Source organism: Armigeres subalbatus, chromosome 2 (assembly GCF_024139115.2).
Source record: "Armigeres subalbatus isolate Guangzhou_Male chromosome 2, GZ_Asu_2, whole genome shotgun sequence".
NCBI classification, from domain to species: domain Eukaryota; kingdom Metazoa; phylum Arthropoda; class Insecta; order Diptera; family Culicidae; genus Armigeres; species Armigeres subalbatus.
Window position 1 is genome coordinate 193,619,877 of NC_085140.1, and position 20,654 is coordinate 193,640,530.

At 41.3% G+C, this 20,654-nt stretch overlaps 1 protein-coding gene across 3 annotated transcripts in view; it reads left to right on the top strand.

Annotated features, from left to right (window-relative positions):
* LOC134211440 (methylcytosine dioxygenase TET) overlaps positions 1-20,654 on the top strand; it is a 470,864-nt gene that overhangs the window by 86,606 nt on the left and 363,604 nt on the right. The gene's annotated exons all lie outside the window — the stretch shown is intronic.

Sequence of the window (20,654 nt, forward strand, 5' to 3'; positions counted from 1 at the left end):
TCAAATTATTTATGCTGTCCGATATCGAGTTTTCGGATATTTCATACCATATAAAAGGTCACCCCTGTACTCACGGTTCCCTTCTCCAAACCGAAAACCAATTTCCTCCTGGTTTTTTTGTGTATGTATGTCCTGAAGCCGGGAACCGTCCGATGGAGGAAAGGACGAAAATGGCATGCAGGCATGCATCCCATTCACATCACCATCATCCCAGTACCTAGTGTGCAATTGCAATGCGTGCACACAAACACACAGACCGTGCCACACCGCACCGTCGAGGCCATTAGCGCTTGTCGCAGTTCACACACGTCCTACCCGTATTATGCTTATATGTTCGTGCTTCATCCATAGCGCATTAAAATATTTAATTCCGACGAATTTCATTATTTTATAAAAACAACAGTTCCCGGACCGTTGTTGCGTGGTTGCGGAATATGCTTATCCTTCTCGTGCGAACAGGCTGGGTCGGTGGAATAACGCGATTCGTACCAACTCGATGTGCGTGGCTGCACGTCTCCAACTTCACAAGAGATCTACGATTTCGAGATGGACCATCTATACGTTCAGAATTGATTCATTGACAGGCTAAGATATTGCAGACTGTAGCAGTAATGACTTTGTAAGTACATCTTGCAAAATTGGCCATTTTTATCTGTTTGTGATTTAGTTGATACTCGAATCATTTCCTCATAGTGCACAACTTTTTTTTGTAGATAGATTAGCACTTGAAGTTGCAGAATTTGGTTGAAATCGGTTGATTAATTGAAAAGAGATGGCAAAAACTATAAATAAATTCAGAGAGTTTGATGTTTCTGCTGACAAACAGATAAGCAGAAATACCACTCGGTGGGTAAATCAGGATTTTTCTCAAGAGGACCGTTCTTCATCAGTGAACCAAAAGTAAATCCTTGATAAGATCCATACAACCTTTCCTGCTTTCTTATTCGCTGCTGCTGCACCACCTCTCCTCACCGGCTTACTGCACCACACCTTTTCATCGCATCATTCGTTTTCTGTTTATTAATGCCAGTGGTGCAGTTCAGCCGAAGAATAAAATCTCATCTTATCTCTTCGCTGTTCAAACATTTGCTCTCTTGTGCGAAAAGAATAAACGACCCGTCGTTCGTTGGTTCTTTGATGGAAAAGAAGAAATTCTATCCTCTTGAAAATAAAAAAAAAACTTCATCATCGTGCCCTGCGTAATATTCCTGTGCGTGTACAGATAGGCATTCGCTTACCTACACCAAGCCAACAACGGTTTTGTTTGCAAGGATAAAAATCCAGGCTAATGCTGGTCCTGGGATGCGTTATTGTAGGTCGCAACCATTCAAAAGATAACGACCGATATCACCGAGGGAGGTATTTTATTTTGAATGCCCGAAGGTTTCGGGTGATGAAAATCTCGCAAACGGAACAAACTATCGAATTACAGTAAATCAATGTTGGTTTGTTTTGCTATTGTAAAGCAGGTAGGAACATGCATTTAACCAATGCTATTCTAACAACCAAAAAAGTTGGAAGATGTATCTGAAACAAGTTTCTGGCCAACTTGGATGTGCTTTAGCTGATTTTAGCATTCACTTGTCAGAATCTTCTTTGAACTTATTTCCGGGCCATCTGCCAAACTCCTCAGCAGAGATTCAAACAGAAGCATACCAACTTATTAATAGTTTTCTGTACTAAACTTCAATCCGAAATTAATTTATTAATTTATTAACAAACCTTGGTTAGTTTGATCGTAATAAAAGCCGATACATGCTTTTTTAGGTCAAATAAGTTGGATACTAAATGTTATTTAATTTTGTTTAAGGATTTTATCTATTTGAAATTGTTTTCTCTTCAAATTGTAAGCATCTAAAATTAGGCTTGGGTTCGATTTGCGAATTAAAATCAAAATAAACTCAAAAGTGACAGATCAATAATATCAATTAACTCTGCTCGCAGAGCAAGTTTTTTTTGACAGATTTCGAATAATGTTTAATAGATATTATGTCGGTCTTGCTGGGTAGCACCAGCTACATATTTTTAGGACTAGGTGATTTTTTCATTTTTGATCTGTTTCTTTTTAGTTTAATTTTGTTTTAATTCGCGAATCGGATCAAAGCCTTAATTGTTCTACAGTGAGAGACTTGGAACCAGCTTCCTCGTCAGAGCCCCACTGAAACAGTGAAGCAGTCACAATACAGTAGTCAAGTCTCGTCCTAGGATCTGACACCCAAGTGGGAATTGGGCCACCTGCAAATCATTCACCCTTTCAAAATCATCAAATCGATGCATCCTGCTGCATTTATCCGTGGAGGAAAGCTGAAATTAAAACAAAACAAACGAATCTACCGACGGTTGCATTGATACATAGATGTTTCAGCTATCAATTGTGATGGTTTTCTTCTCAACTGTATTACGCTAGATTAATGCACCCTTTTCGTTGATTTTTTGACTCAGTTTATTGACTGCAAGTGAGTAAAGGTGAAAAACTGCTTTTGGTTGTTGCCTGTCGTTCGATTTTAGAGTTATGTGCTTCTGAAAGCGCTATGTCGCTTTAACAATGAATTCCAACGCGATTCACCTTAAGCAGGCAGGCTGTGCAAGTGTTTTTTTCTTTTGCCCAATAAAGTAAATTTCTGAATGAACTCACCTATTTTCGCACATTAGATAAACGGATAACAATCACACTATTTTAGCATTCATATCAAATACACAATATTCATTAGTATAGCGACACGAGTAACCAAAACTCCTTGGGACAATATTAAGAGCACTGGTTGCCAATCTACAGCATACGTTTTTCATTTGAAGCAGCACATTAAAATTGCTTACCTTACGGCTTTTTAATTGGTCTAGCGAAGCCAACTACTTAGGACTTCTGCTGAACCAAAAACTAACTTTTAAAAATCACATTGAAGGCCTTCAAGCCAAATGTAACAAATATATTTAGTGTCTATATCCACTTATAAACAGAAAATCAAAACTTTGTCTTAAGAACAAACTTTTGATTTACAAACAAATTTTTAGACCTGCCATGTTGTATGCTGTGCCAATATGGACTAGTTGCTGCAATACCAGAAAAAAAGAACTTCAGAGGATTCAAAATAAAATTTTGAAAATGATTCTCCGTGATATAGTACCAATGAACTTCATAGAATTTCTAATATAGAGACATTGCAACAAACGTCCAACAAAATAATTTCCAATTTTAGACAAAAATCGTTGCAATCTTCTATTGCAACGATTAGCTCCTTGTACTTTTAGTATAAATTAGGGTAAGTTTATTCTAAATAGAAAACATTGTAATTCCTACATGGTTCAATTCAACCAGAGAAAATATCCTATGGACTGAAAAAACATTCACAATCTCAGAGCTAAAATTAGGAAAATTTACCGAACATGAAATGAATTTCGCTCTTAAATAAGAGATTCTGTACAATTATTTTTGTTTTGACTATTTTATTTTTCACGAATGATAAGATTCGCTCGATGAAATTCAAGAGTTGTTAATTCTGTCTGTCTTTGTCATTTTCAACAACCTCTTTGAAGATTACATTGATTCTCAAGCACGTGGACGATTGAAAACAATGGGACTGAATCGATGTGCTTCAGTAAAGGTGTGGGCCAAAGTCCTCTATGTCCGTATTAGTCGAGAAAATAACCAAAACATTGCCACCCACAATGGGCGGGCGACGTGGAACGTCACGTCTGTTATGAAAAATGTACTGAGTATGCCAGACGTGACGTCACCTTCGGTTGCAATCGGCCATCTTCGGCAACCCAGCTGAGAGTTTCTCTCTCAAAAGAGCGAAAGTTTGTTGAACAAATACTACTTTAGGGTTTGGGCCACACCTGTAGTAAAGCACATCGGGACTGAATGTAAACATTGAAGCACCAGCTGGTTTTGTTGTGTAAACATAATCAGCTGGAGAGGTCTGAACAATGGAAAAATGTGTAAACATGAGGCGCAAGGTAGTCAACAGCGAAAGCGAAAGCGAAATCTGAGTACGAGGTTTTTTTTTGTCGTAAGAGTCTAAATGGTGAATACGCAATACTTGGCGTAATAGGCAAAAGTTAGCAAATCGTCTGGTGACATAAGTTTGGCTAGAGCTTCAATATATGAAGATTTACAACGATAAATGTCCTCAATCACAGCATATTAGGCTGAGGTTTGAGTCATATGCCCTATAGGTATGAACTCCTAAGAAGGATTGAACAAAGACAGAGTCTTGTAGATTAGCCAATCTGTTATTGACTTAAGACGATTTATAAATACACAAGAAAGCTTTAAATTGGTCATCTTAGAAACAACGTGATTCATCCAAGAGTGACCGTCTCTGGCGGCCACCAAATTGAATGTTTTCCCTGAAATTTGAATACTCCGAAAGAAAACTGATTCTCCACCTCTTTTGATAAATCCCGGAGATGTTCCCGAAATAATTTCTGGAGAAACTTCCAAAAGAATTATTCGAACAATTTTCGAAAGCAGCTCCTACTTTGAACACCAAAATCGTTAAATGACAAATAAACTTTTCTCGAGAGTTAGCCCGGTGACAACACATCATGTATGAAACCTTAAAAGAGAAAATGATCCATAAAAGAGGCACGATTATCCATAACTTTGAATAAATGTACCACTAAAATCACGCAATGAAAAGTGTATTGTAGGAATTCCTGAAAAAAAAATCCAAAGGAATTTTTCGAAGCAAGTCCTGTACTGCCGCTAACCGCAAGTCAGACTTATCTGTATATGGACGCCATATTCAGATAAGTCTGACTTGCGGTTAGCGGCAGTGTAGGAATCGAGGAATTTATTCAAGAAATTCATCACAAGTTCTTACTAAAATCCCTTTGATAATTCCTCTAAAAAATCCATTGAGAATGTATGGCTTTACTAAAGGAGTGTTCGAAGCAATTTCTGGATAAACCTCCAAAGGAATATACGGAGCATCTTCCGAAGACTACAGTATAGTTTCTGAAGGAATTCTTAGCAAAATTTTCAATTCCCGGAGGTATTGAAAAAGGAATTTCAGGAGGAATTTGCGGAGGAGAACCTGAAGGGTTTTTTTTTTATAAAATGCACAGAATTATGAAGGCCTCAAGAAATTTCCCAACGAATGTCAAATCAAATGACTTAATGGAGGCTGAACCAACCCCTATTTCAACAGATGAGCCTCGTCAACGAGGTTTGGGAAATCCGCACCTTTTCTGACGAATGTCAAAGGAGCTTTGTATTCCCTATTCCGGATAACAGTGTGCTAAGTCGGGATGCCACTAAGGCCTATCTCTTTAACCTCTTGCGCTTCCACCATTGAGAGAATGGTCAACCGCCGATTTAGGGAGAAGTTGGAGCCTGATGGAAGGTTCGGTCATAACCAACACGCTTTCCGCTATGTTAGGGCACCAGTTCGCCGTGCTTCAAAGCGCATATGAAGACGGTAAACATGGTGACCTGGTATCGCTAGACATAGCAAAGGCCTTCAGCAGGACCTGAACGACCCTGCATGGCCTTGGTCCTTCGTCACCTTCAAAAATGGGGTATCACTGGCAACATGCTTGCCTTCATTAAAAAATTCCTCTCAGGGTGGTCCTTCCACGTACTGATCTACGGCACCGCATCCGACGAATTTGCCGAAGAAACTAGTGTTCCCCAAGGGTCGGTTCTAGCAGTTACGCTCTTTAATATCGCTACGAAAGGGGTCTTCGGCGTCTTACCTACAAACGTGTATCTGTTTGTCTACGCTTTGTCGTGGTCGGAGGTACCCCTGGACGAGCAAGGATCAAAACGCAGACGGTAGTAAGTGCATCCGGGGTTACGGTTGTCGTGGTCGCCACAAACTTACAGGACCGTCCATAAAACTTGACCTCGAACCCATCCTGAATCAGATTTTTTTTCGAGTTCTCGGTGTAGACGTCGATCGGAGGCTCACCTTCATTCCGCATTTCCGGACGGTAAAGGTCGCTTGCAAGTTCCGGATCAACCTAGTGAAAACCAACTAGGTGAAATTAACAGTCGCCTGCTCTGTGACTAAGGGTTAACCTGCACCGCTCAGAGGGACCTTATCCGCGTTCTATCACCCGTATTTAACAATTATGTCCGGTAAGCTGATGCCTCCAGTCGGGGTAGACAAATCAATCACCCACTGTCTCCAAACAGGCGACAACATCGAGGGGTTAAGAAAGTCGTTCCTCAAACTCACCGCCACACGTTTCCGGGACCACGAGACAAACAACACCGATGGTTCCGTACCCATCCGAGGTGTCGGCTTTGGAGTTTCCGACCCGTCATGTCGGACAATCTTGCTCCCCAATGCAGCATTTTATCTGCCGAAGCTGCAGCCAGCTTCGTTGTTTATTTATTTATTTATTTATTTTATTGATTCAACTTCATCTGCTTGATGCTTAATGAAGTGTGACGGGAAAAAGCCAGTTTGAGTAGACTAACATCTTACTCAAATTGGCATAAAAACCTCATATCTTTTCAAAACAGTACAGTACAGCAACACTTCCGTTATAGCAACAAGCTCACCATGGAACTAACGGAATCATCCAACGCCATCGCTGCTCTTCGAAGCGAGACCCCAAACATCCCTGGATCCAGGGAATTCTATCCTGTGGAACACAAGAAGATTGGACTTCCTCAGAGAAATTAAAGCCTCTACCGGTCTTTGGAACGATCCAGTCTCTAAAGTGATGAAATTATATATACCGCCGGAAATAATTATGAAGACAAGCATGATTTTCATACATTTTTATCATGTTTCAGTCTGAAATCTCGATTCGTAACGATTGGAGCTAAAATTTTACTAGGCACCTGTTTTTAACCTGAACTTTCGATCTTTGAGTGAATTGTATACATCCCCATTGATTTTGACCTATGAATCTGGAAATAATTATAAAGACACCACTTTTTTATATGGGGCTCAATACAACAGATCTTTTTTATAATTATTTTCAACAGAAACGCGTATAAGCAGAATACATATATGCATATATGTAACTTTTATTGAATAAAAATTCAAGTTATTTTAGGCCTGCTGGCAAAAAATCAGCCCAATCGAATCGCTAAGAATCGAGATATTGACCTCCCAACATGACCATTTTGTATGGAAACCGAGCTCGTCTTTTCACTTATTTCCACCAGTGTATACATCAAAAATCACGATAACAAAGAAAAAAAAAATCCAGTCTCTCAAAGGAAGGAAACCCTCATATCAAGATTCCTGACCGTAAATTTCACGATTTCCTTCGGAAACAGGAAATAGGATTTTCTATTCAAGGATTTTTCTATTAAAATGATTTTCGTTTGAAACGTTCGGAAATTGCTGAGTTTTTTTATAATGTTCATCGAAAAAAGCCTACGAAAATAATCTTGAAATCTTGTAAAATGATTTAAAATTGAAACGGATTTTCAAAAAAAAATCGTAAAATTATTTATGAAGGAATTTCAAAACAATAAATAAAGAAATTTGTACAGAATATCCAAAGGAATTACTATAGGGCTTTCTGGAGCTATATATGCCGGATTTTTCGTAGGAAGATATGAATGAACTCCCAAAGAAATTTTCGATTCAATTTCTTAAGAAGCTTTTTATAGTTTTCCTGTAGAAGTTTCCGAATGCATACCAACCTAAAAAAAATCCTGAGAAATGTATGAATGAATCCTAAAAGGATATAAATAATAATAAATTTACGAATGAATTGCTACAGGAGTTTGGTAAAAAAAATCTGAAGTATTTCTGAAGGTATTTCCTATGGATTACAAGAGTTTCCAAATGAATGTCTAATGACATTTCCGATGAAATACTTTTAAAAAAATGGTTTCTAAAAGAATTCGTGGAGGAATTTCCAAAGAAATCTCAAAAAGATTATTCTGAAGAAATTTTCAAAGGAAATCCAAAAGAATTTATAGAGAAATTCCTAAAGGGGTTTTCAAAGGATCCCCAAAGGTAATTTTCGGAATTGGGAATGTCAAATAGAAGCTCCGAAAAAAATTTCAAAACAATTTCTTATGGTGAAGGAAGTTTTTGTGGATTCCTGTGATAAATTGTGAAGGAATTTAAATAATTCCTTCCGATCAGATCCCTGGAGGAATTTCCGAAGGAATTCTTGAAGAAATAATAGAAGGAATTCTTGAACATATTCCTGGATAAGTTTCCGAAAGCATTTCCGGAGGTATTTACTAGAGAATTTCTTAACTTATTCAGAAGAAAAAACGTCTGAAATATTTTCCGAGAGAATGTCTCAAAGAATTTCTAAAATAACATCTGGATAAATGTTCTACGAAATTTCTTGAATAATTTCCTCTGGAGCTCCTGAAAGAAATAAAACCCTTTGATTTAACGGGATATGCACTGCCGGTACCTACTTTCATATCAGTCCCATATTGGTTTTTCGCATACTGAGATAATAGCCGTTGAAGTCTCAAAACGCATTTTCCATGCAAAACTTAAAAAAATCTAATAAATTCAAACATTCTGCGATCTGATTGAAATTTTGCAGAGTCATTCCTTATTCAATGAGTTAATGCAAAACGATTCAAATCAATGGAAAAATAATTGAATTTTGAGCAATCCACTTATGTAAATTCTTAATGGGACTGGTATGCGGGTACATTCAATATGGGACAAGGTTGGTTTGATATTTTTTCACATTTCTCCCGAACAAAGTCTCATTTTTTATTTTATTCATTTATTTTTTATGTGGAAGTATGACAAAATTAAATGCTATTCACGGTGTTAACTCAAAAGTGGCGAAAACTGAAATGGGACTGATATGCGAGTAGCGGCAGTGCATCGGATCGGTTCTAGTAGCAAATACTTAGTTCTAGCTGCAGGAAGATTGTGTAAATACTGTAATCGAAGACTATGGCGGCGTTTTGATGTCCAAGCAGGATGAAAGTTGATAGAAACGCGCATTGCTTACTTACCTATGCTAAATCTTAAAAATAAATCGTGGTTAATTTTTCTTTTTTTCAACAAAATCGAAAAATCCTACGCACATTGAAATGAAATTTATCGGAGAAAATGGCAAAAAAAAATCTAGTTGCTCTAGCTACTATGAAGCGGTTTCAATGATGCCTGCAATTAGCAGGTTGCCATCGCAGGTGCCACGCTGCACCTGGTGTAGCGACCGAATTAATTTTCCAAATGCTGAATCAAAACTATAGAATTAGCATATGTATTTCATTTTTGACATACATTCTTAAAAACAATATTCAATATAAACAATATAACAATATAAAACAATATCACCTTTTTTATGCCCCCATCCAGAGTTTACTAACTCTTTAAAAATGTTAGGTGTGTTATATCCATCCCCACAATTATAAAAAGCAGAGGGGGGTCCCGTAGCGTAGTTGGCTACACGTTCGCCTTACAAGCGAATGGTCATGGGTTCGATTCCCAGCCCCTCCACCAAACCCTCGTCAGTCGTCGGATACGCAGCCTATACGGTGGCGTATTGGGGAGCGCCCATACCGTTACGACTGCCTGATGACGACTGACAAATTGTTCTTCTCGGAGGCATTCCTCCACCGTACCTGGATAAATGGCAACCGAACAATGCGCAACGATCATTGAATTCACGACACGGACAAATGGACACAATGGACTCACGGTGAGATGAACCAGCATCGACAACAACAATGAATAATGGAAAATCTAAAAATAGATTCTGTGTGGATTCTGGCAGCAGAATACCACAGTAGATTTCGGCACAGTAGCGGTTAAGTAACACAGAGTGCCTACCAAATAAAGAAAGGAATAAAAAAAAAAAATTATAAAAAGCTGAGACAACCAGCCCAGGTCTTAAAACCTCAATAACAAATAGGAAGAAAAAAGAAATATCTTCATCATGCACTCTACTCGGTAGCTCGGTAAAAAAATACAAATTAAATCAAATTCTTCGATACATTATGGAGTACGGAGACGGAGACTGGGATCTATTCTATTCTAATGGAACAGATCCCAGTTTACGTCTTTTACTTCCAGAAAATTCTGACCCTTCATTATTTGTTATGATGCTCTTACGAGGGGTTGAACCTATGTTGCAATTTCCTCATGATCCATCTCCCACCCTTTTTCCAACGACCACCGAACGGCGTAGATTTGCCAAACAAATTTAATATTGTGATAGGCAATTCGCCATCTCGTTCCCTGTGAGTAGGTAAGTCTCTTGGGCAGGGGGCGGCGAGACGTCGTCCAATCGATAGAATGATGTGTCTGGAAGGTCCATTCTTGTGATTGTAATTTTTCCGGAAAAAAGAATCCCTACTGACTGCTGCATGCCAACTGACATCCTCACTTGCCAATTCAATAAATCATTCCCGTTGCGTCGCCTCTCGACGCATCCGTGTTCATGTGGGTATACTGATTTTCAATATATTTCAATAGTATTGATTTTATTTTCCAATCTGCTCAAACACGCACATCGTGCTGCAGTTTCGTTTGCTGAACTCAAATGAAAACTCAATTTTCACGTCGAGAGAGCTGGCAAACTAGCCGGGGATGTCGACAAAGAGTGCAATTTCAGTTCCGACTGCGCGGCCGTTCCAACAGCACATTTTCACATGGAATAAAATATATTTTAATTTCATCTACAATTCATCCAAGCGGACACTTAATTTTTCGTGGCCATCGTCATCGTCGTTCGCTCGCATATGAACACAGAACCGGGAATACGATCAGAAAGAATGCATTCTACTGTGTGGTGCCGTTTCACTGTGGATATGTTTGCAGACATCAATGGATACGCGTCGGTCGAAGTATTTCTGAAAATGCCACCAACAGACGCAGTTCAATGTGCAAAATTTGAATAAAGTACATTCTCGTTGTTCGGAAAATTTTCAGCTGAAACGCACTTTGCACTTCTGCCGTAGGTACCTGCTCAGGTTTCCGTTCGAAGGCAGATGCTGTGGGGGTGACGATGGTGGATGATAATAGGATGGGATTATGGCCCACTTACCTATCGTCGTGTCGAGTGGCAGTACAGAGTGTGACATGCAAAAATAAAAATAAATTTAAAAATCTTTTAAATTAATATGCTCAGATACAGAAGCATATTTACAATTTTAGTTTAATATGTCTTCCACTGTTAAAATATGAAAATGTTACATTTGCTGCCCAAGAATGGAATGGAGCAAGAAGTCATCTAAAGTAAATAATTTGTGGAGTACGTTGTTCCCAACTTTAACCAATATGTAAATATTTTTCATATATCTCGATAAGATGAAGGTCTCCAGTAGTCTTGCTAGCAAAGGCGTAGGATTGCCAATCCAGAGATGGCGAGTTCGATTCTAGGTCCGGTCTAGGATGTTTTCGGGTGGGAGACATTCTCGACTCCCTGAGCATAGTGCATCCATTGTACTTGCCACACAAGATGCATACTCATGCAATGGTGGGCATAGAAAAGCTTTCAATTGATAACTGAGGGAATGCTAATAGAATACTTAGTTGAAAAGCCGGCAAATTCCAGTTGGAATGTAGAGCCATAGAAGAAGAAGAAGAAGATATAGAATCATTTCCTATATTCGTCCTTTTCTTATCTTAAATATCCTCCGAGTCGGACTCGGAATAAATGACTACGCGAATGGCACGTATTGACAGCACAGACAAACCAACTACGGACGAAAGCTTCGCATTGGATTTTTAAATTTCCATTCTTCCTCGTCCTGCGACGCATACTGACGGTTACAGGCAGGGATCAGAACTACAGCAACAAGGAAGTGCAGAACTGACGCATTGACCAACCGACGCGACCGACAGCTTGCAATTCTCATTCGTTCGCTGGACCGCCATCCACCAGTGCACCGACCGGTTTGCGTAGCCTCGTCGTTGGGAGGAAAATCTAATTATACAATGAAAATAAATTTGTAATTAAATATTCTAAAGGTTAGATTAAATTACGCTTGGTTGGCGTTGTTCGTTGAATTTTTTTTCTGGTTCGCTCCCGTGGCCAACTCTACTTACTTCCTCCCCGCAATCGGTACGTGACGTACGGAAAGTCATTTTGCAATATATTTATTTATCCGGGAGTTTTCTGTGCTGTGGATCTACGCATAGACTAGACATTGAACCTACAAGCAGTTAGGAGGAGTGCAGGACAACGCTAAAAACCACGCACCGGTTGGTTTCCTTTTTGGGGAAAGTGGTCTTAGAAGCTCTGAATCTGAATCTGAGTCAAAACGATTGTTATTTTGAGTGAGACACATTGTTTTTTCGGTCATAGAACGCTTTACTCGGCCTTAGGATATTATTGAGAAGCAACACAATCTGTTCATATTTGACCATCATCCCTTATTCGTACTTTGTGCGTTCATGATGGAGGAAGGTGTCTGCAAAGATTGGTGGTAGGGTAAGTGTCATAAATTGAGGCGCTAACGACCGAGCGCTCGAGCAAGCATGAAACGAGAAAACTTGTTTGGAGGAGTCCTCCGAGAGCGTGCTAAGAGTTGGATGACATGACTAAATAGGGGGGGGGGAGCTCAAATGTAGCTCTTTGTTCTAAGTTCGATGTGCGAACCGACACATTATAAACGTTTTCTTTATTCCATTTTCAATATAATTACCTGTATTGGTAACTATAAATAATCAACACTGGCTGCTTTTCGCTCCAAATAAGTGTGATTGCATGCATAATCAATTTATTATAAACCATAAACTTCATTAAATGCCGGATGTTCCGAATTTCATAAAAAAGAGCTCATCACCGTTCCAATTATCTTCTCTCGGAAAATTAATGATCAAGTGATAAAAATGGCAAAAATATCGTTTTTAATTTCCTCCTGTTGGTTCCCATCCAGCATCGCCATTCACTGCATGCCGAAAGTTTTCCTTCTCATCAGAGCCTAGTTCCTGTGGAGGAGAAAAAAATAATCTAAGCACGGCCATTCCTACGTACACACACAATTCTTTTCCCGGATGCTGGCCGTTGTTCTGACTCCGGGAGCATCCTTTGTCTCACCATTCACCGACCAAACCGGAATTCTTGGTGACACTTTCTATAATTCTTCTCGTACTTCCGCTGTCCGTGCTGCCGCGTCGCCGTGGTTCAGAATCCCGATGCCGAACCAACGCAAGACAAAGAAAACAAGTCAAATATCATAAATTTGACAGGCTTAAAAGTATTTTGCGCTCGCACGTTTATACACAGTTTATTGCATCGTTGGCAGAAAAAAATGAAACGACACAAAAACGCGTTCCTTCCACTAGACCAGACTAGCAGCCAGCCAGGAATCCGAAATGACAAAATTGGGATAAAGGAGGGCAGAAGAAAGAAAAAAATCCCGTCGATCAGAGGGCCAGCGGAAAGAGAGGAAACTTTTTGGTTTGCCAAAGCAAATATCCTTTGCTTGCGCCCAGATATAGGCGAGGAAGACAACGAAACGAAAAATCCAACTCTCAAAAGAAGTTGCAAAGTTAGACACGGGGATGAAAAAGAAACTTCATCTTGGCTGTGAAAACCAGTGAAAAAAAAAGTTGAGGCGAATTTCTTTTCGTCTACCGTCGTCTTCTATTGAACGGAATGAGGAAAAAATGCTTCTTGATCGAACCCAAGCGTGGGATGAGTGCTGAAGAAGAAGAAAAAAATATAGGAAGGATGTTGCGACGAGTCTGCTAAGCGAAAAAACGTAATTCACCCATTCGGGATCGGGAGCAAAACCGGCCGACAAGGAGTCAAGTTATTTGAATAAACAGGAGACGCTGACGAATTTATCTTTGGTTGGCTCTGCCAAAAAAGAAACTTCATCCATGATAAAGAACCTGCGGGCTTAGATGCGAAATGTTAGTTCAGAACTTTGCAGAAATGTAGAAGCAAGCATCTTTTTCATATGATGGTGTTGGATCGGAATTGAGTATTGAAGAAAAGGCTTTGAGTCGTGAAAAATTCAATAGACACTGAGTACGTGTGCTGGTTTTTCCTGACTCAGACCCTACACCATCCGTCGATTTAAAATCGGTACACACCCATATTATGATTAAATATTGGCAACGATGGAACTATATCCTCCACTTATGAAAACTTATCGCTTTCGTCCTATATTTGGTCACCTTTTTCCTATAATGGTGCGAAAATAAAAGAGAAGAGCTCCTCATGCTGTTTCGAGTCCATCAAGCGAACGAAAAAGCTTTCTCGAACCCATTGACTGTAGGCAAGATCGACAAAATTCTGAACTTTTCCATAATAGATTCTGATCATACTCTATTTGTTGAACAAATGCGTGCTGCACAGGAACTTAGAAGAATAATCATTAAATTCAAAATATTAAAATCTTTAAGATTCTCTTCAAGATATCTCTACGGACCGATAAGCCTCATTAAGATAAAACGCTAGAACAAAGGTGCGTACACTTCTTCAGAAAATCCTGATCAAACATCCCTACCCTGGTCCTCGGTATCGTTTTTCACCATTCTCGTTTGCCATATGCACAGCTCATGTAGGTAAATGGCCACCAAGAAGAAGCAAACGCATTAAAAACTTGAACACGCATTAACCCACGAGCGGCAGCAGCGACGAACGAGCTACCCCTTCTCTATCCGTGTGCTGCCCGCATCCTTTCACAAAGCACCAGGCACATAATGCACACACGATGCAACTAGGCAGAAGAGGAAAAAAACTGCATTTTTAATCACCTCTTCTTAATCTTCCTCCTCTTTCGGCACACGGTCGAATCCTTTGCGCACATTTTCGCTCCCAACCAACGAACGCAACGGCGCGTCGTGGTGTGCGTGCGTGGAAAGGATGCCCTCGTTTAAGGCAAACCATAATGGAAATGCAGTCGTGATTAAATCCATTAATGCGTTGCCCTCGAAACGAAAATCACGAAGAAGAAGGAGAAGCGAGAAAAAAAAGGATTCCCACCAACAAGAGCAGGCAACCACCCGGAATATGCATGCAGCGCGTTGCCCGGGTTGGGTGACCGACCGTTGAAGGAGGATAAACAGAGGAGACTCAGTGGGGAGTGCAGCGAGTCCCGCAGTGCGTACCATTTCCTTTGGGGCGTCACTTGTGATGCATCAGTAGACCGGTCCATTCGGAGAAACGAAATGAAACTGAAAAAGTTTCTGAAAAATTGGAATTGCATTCCAGCACTGAACTCACTCACTTCACTCGAAGCTAAATCTTCTTTCGATTATATTTTGATTATTCAATATCCGGTCTCCATTGGTGGTAATCACCCTCAATCACTTGAGCTTAAGAATGGCTATTTTAAATAAAATATTTACATCACTTTGTAACAGTCTAACGTCCCACTGTTTACAAAGTTCGAAGGCATATTCACGTGAATCCGGCAAATACACGTGTGGTGCTAAAACATTTTCACCGAACCGAAGACAAATTTTCGAACGTCCACGATTCAACGATAACGTAAAACAATTCATATTCACATGTCCCTTGCCTCGCATAGCGACAATGATCTTCGTCCTGACGGAGGGGAACCTTTCAACGCTGGATCGGAGGGTTGAAATTATGATTAATTAGAGCAGGGAAAGTTCTTTGAACTCCGTATGCCTATCCACTCGTTACCGAATGCAAGTACCTTCAGTTCACATCATCCTCCTCAAGGAGAGATTTAACCGACCCAATTAATGAACGCAAAAAAAAAACCTTCGCAACTTGAGCCTTTTCTGCCAACCTGCCCGACGGCGACCGAACGAGGAGGGGCTGTGTGTGTGCTTTGGAATGCGAAATTCCAAGAAGGAAGGGGACGAAGGCTTTCCTCTATTTAGCAGCAGCAGTGCTCTGTTTGGCGGAACTCCCCTCTCTCTCGGCATGCATTTGGCGATGAATCATCCGAGTGCGTGAGCCTTTTAAATTGATGATGACGAGGATGACGGCGATGACAATGATTACGGCATTGCGGCTGATAAGAGAGAAAGGACCGACAACGACGACAGCGTGGTTTTGCGTTGGGGTAGGTCCCGCAGTGCAGGGAAGCCCAACTGGATAAGGAGTGGATGGGGTGAAGCAGTGGAAAGCTCATTACGGGGTGTACGCACTTTTTTCCGTTTGGTTCGATTACAAGAGCTACTGCTACCCGCGGGGGGTTCCTAAGTTAACAAGCGTAAGAAATTGTCGAGTGAAGCTGAGAAGACGCTCGTGTAGTTGTAAGAAAAAAGGGGGTTTGTCCACCCACTGCTGCATCACGTTTCTGTTGGGTTCGTCTTGAAGGGTTTTGCATCTCTGTGTTGGTAAGTGCATTCATGCGTGCCGCATGATAGGTTAGTGGATTTATCGGTTGGATAGGGAAAAAAAGAGGGAGGTTCTGTTTTGCCTCCACCCCCAATAGTGCGTAACTGCTCCGGAAATGGGCTCGTTAGGTTTCGTACCAAGATGTACTAATGAAGGTATATCCTGGGGTGGTTTGCCAGGAACAATGGATAGGTATGCAGTATCTCGAGTGCAACTAACAGAAGATTCAAGATACAAGATGCAATTATTTTTATTACAAATTGAACGGATCACATGAAGACATAGACTTTTAAAACCATCATCTTACTTTTAGGAACCTTTCGCAATTTGAAACGCATTTTCCTAGCCTTTGAATACCTAAAGTAACTGTTCCGGTTGCTATAGCTACCATATTCGTCCTATCAGAAACAAAAAAAATTGAAAGCAGCTTTTTAATATCTCTGTGATTTTTCCAGCAGTGGACACGCATGGTATCAAAAAGAACCGATGGAATTTGTATCCTTCTTTCGAGATGAATTGAATTTGTTATAGTGAGATGAAAATAGTAACAGTTCCCTAAAATATACGATTGCTAGGCAAACTAATGTGCCCTCCCAATAAACAAATGCTGAAAAACAACTAAATGTATCATTTTAACAATTCGTTAACTGTAATTTAGTTTTAACTCTTGTACTGATATTTACACAACCGAAATCGATTGAAGTTATTTGTGCAACTAGTTGCAAAAATGTGATTTGTGCAGCGCGAACTGTATGTTTATTTAACGAAGCTTGCTGAATCGTTAGCTCGACCTGCTTATACAGAATTTTGAAGTCATGCCCATCAAATACAGTCGACTCTCCACATTTCGCTATTAAAAGTCATCAATTGGAACGAGCTCCAACATGAGCATGAGCATTAGAATGATTACGATTTCTAATTTTTCGCTCCTCTATGCTTAAACGATGAAATTTGCTGTTTTATTAATTCTCCCAAATTTTTAGCTAATTTGGATGAAACTAGACTGAGCACGCGCAATTTGAAGTTTGTATGGAAACTACTATAGAAATCGTCACATAAGTGAAAGACCGTTCCGAATTTGGCCGAATACCACTAGGCCAAAAGTTATTTGACCGAAAGCGTCATTTGGCCGAAAGGGTCGTTTGGCCGATAGGGACGTTGGGTCGAAAGGGTCGTTAGGCCGAAAGGGTCATTTGGCCGAAAAGGTCATTTGGCCGAATGTGTCATTAGGACGAAAGGGTCATTAGGCCGAAAGGGTCATTTGGCCGAAATTGTCATTTGGCCGAAAGGGTCATTTGACCGAAAAAGTCATTTGACCGAAAGGGTCATTTGGCCGAAAGGGTCATTTGGCCGAAAGGGTCATTTGTCCCAAAAGGTCATTTGGCCGAAAGAGTCATTTGGCCGAAAGGGTCGTTTGGCCAAAAGGGTCGTTGGGCCTAAAGGGTCGTTGGTTGGGCTTGAAGGGTCGTTTGGCCGAAAGGGTCATTTTGCCGAAGGGGTCATTTGGCCAAAAGGATCATTTGGTCGAAAGGGTCATTTCGCCGAAAGGGTCATTAGGCCGAAAGGGTCATAAGGCCGAAATTGTTATTTGGCCGAAAGGGTCATTTGACCGAAAAGCTCATTTGGCCGAAAGGATCATTTCGCCAAAAGGTTCATTAGGCAGATAGTTTCATTTGGCCGAAATTGTTATTTGGGAGAAAGAGTCATTTGACCGAAAAGGTCATTTGGCCCAAAGGGTCATTTGGCCGAAGGATCATTTGGCCTAAAGGGTCATTTGGCCGAATGATCATTTGGCCGAAAAGGTCATTTGGCCGAAGAGTCATTTGGCCTAAAGGGTCATTTGGCCGAAAGGGTCATTTGGCCAAAAGGGTCATTTGGCCGAAAAGGACATTTGGCCGAATAGGTCATTTGAAAAGTGAGAAATTAGGAGTGAGAAGAGAAACGTCTCAATTCTAATTCCTCATTTCTCACTTCTCACTGTAAAAAGTGAGAAGCGTGAAGTGAGTAGTAAGACGCCTCACTACCCACTTCTCACTACTCACTTTTCACAGTGGGTTTCGGCCTAATGGTTTGTTCAGCCTAGTGACATTAGGACAAATGGCTTTCGGCCGGATGGGTTTCGGCCAAACGACCCTTCCCTCGATCGAACCCAGATTACTAAATGATCGATAACATCATTGATTCGGAAACATGAACTTTGTCGACCTAAAGTAACAATTTTAGTCACTGCTGTCATTTTACAAACGAACTACTTATCGGGAACCTCATCATTCCACTGCACGCCTGAATGCCATACTGTTTGCGAAAGAACTTTCAGAAACATAAGGAGGCGGGATATTAGACCGAGGGGATCGAATATCGTTATGAGCACCCACAGAACCTCTTGTTTTAATGGACGTCTGAGGCCTTCTAGAGGAGTGCGTTCCTAACGATTCCATCCGACTTTGTGCATGTTTGGTTTCATCACCAACATCGGTTTGACACTTGTAGTACCGGTACTTTGGCTGCCAGGTGGAAGTAACTTAGATGTTAGTCACGCGAACAGGAACGACATTAGCAATATTAAACTTTTGAATCAACTGTACAGTCTACAGCACTGCAGATCACAGAAAATTGTGACCTGCTTCGTTTGTACCGGAGATTTCTAGAGCTACAAATTTTGTGTCCCTTTCAAAGCGCTGCCTTCCTGACCAACGGAGGCACAGTGGTATGGTTGTGTCTTTAAGTGCCAGATGATCAGCAATTGCCTCTTCTTTCAGGCTAAGATGCGAACCTTAAACAGCACTGCACTTGATTTCGCCTAATGGGTTTTACAGTCATGCGTTGCATTGTCTGCAGTCTGTCTGGTTCTGGCGCAGATCGATCAAATTGCCGAATACTATGGCAATTGTGTAGTAGCTCATGATGCTATATATACAGCCAATGTGTCCACACGGTTTTGCGTCGCCCTACCATTTATGACGGCGAAAACAGCCCCGACAGAGCCTAAATTCCCTTACGATTGCCCGCCCAGCTTGTGTTCAGAAACACGTTCCAAGTGGGTCGGATTGGGATTGGCATACGCCTGTGTTCTAAGGAAGCTACTTTGGGACAGGAAGCTTTCGAGCCATCGCCGAGATCTAACAGCTTCTGGGAATGGGCGCTTAAGAACACTTTCGATTTCTTGTTCACCCGTAGATCGTTGGATGTTTCGACTTTTTTTTTTTTTTTTTTTTTTACAAGGGAGAATGCATTTACACACTAACCCAGTACACGTGCATTGTAGTTGCCAAACTACCACACGGAAGTGTACTGGAGTGTCGGACTCGACCATACCGGTAATACCGACTAAACTCCCTTGGGCTCCACCATCGTTTCCCAGGAACTACCTCGCAGTACTACTTCTGGGGGGACGGCAGTACTAAGCGTACTCGCTCATTATCGCTCACACAGGCACTCGTCCCACGCGAGACTGACTTGGGTGCTCGCTCTATCGCACCCTCAAACACACCCTACATACTCTGTTGCACCTCTGTCATGCCGTGCGGGTCTAACTTGTGTGCCCACCCTTCTCATGCCATGTGGGTCTAACTTGTATGCCCACCCAAACCCTTGATTCATGCTCATACGCTCCATGCTTGCACACACATTAACGCTCCTATGGGTCTGACTTGTGTGCCCACCCTTCTCATGCCGTGCGGGACTAACTTTTGTGCCCACCCTTCTCATGCCATGCGGGACTAATTCTATGCCCACCTTTATCGTACCATGTGAGACTGCTCACCTCTTTCATTCAGTTCGCGCTGACACATACTACTCGAGTCATTCGACCTAACACTCCCTCTGGCATCCCTTGTGGGACTCTTCGCTTAGGTTCCCACTTCTGACATACCATGTGAGTCTGACTCACCTCATTCATGCCATATGAGACTAGCTCAACACGACTCAACTCATTCCTTTCGTACCATGTGAGACTGACTTGGATGCTCCCCACACTCCTCTGCCACGCCACGGGGTATCAGTAGTCGTAGGAACCAACATTCCTGCGCTACTCCCAGCGCGGCGTGTGCAGTCCATACATACACCTATTCATTCACCCTTCTGCCATGCTTCGAGGTGACGATCTCGGTTGCCACCCGCTGCGCCATTACCTCTGCATGGGCAGACCATTCACACACTTCTTCGCGTTCGGCACTTTCGCTCTAACTTACCAATCATAAGTTAGTCATGCTTGTCGATTGTTGCTCGGCGCGCCAGATTCTCTGCAAGCTGCAGGCAATCTGAGTGGTTGCAGTCGAGACTGCGTTCCACTTCTCCACCGCTTGACACATCCTTTGGATAAGATTATCCGGAGTTGTGTCCCGGCCGCAAACGTCTAGCATTGCTCTTCTTTCGACGTCGAAACGAGGACATACGAACAGTATGTGCTCTGCAGTTTCGTCAACACCTGGGCAGTCAGGGCAGTCGGAAACAGCCATGGCCTGACAGGAATTGTG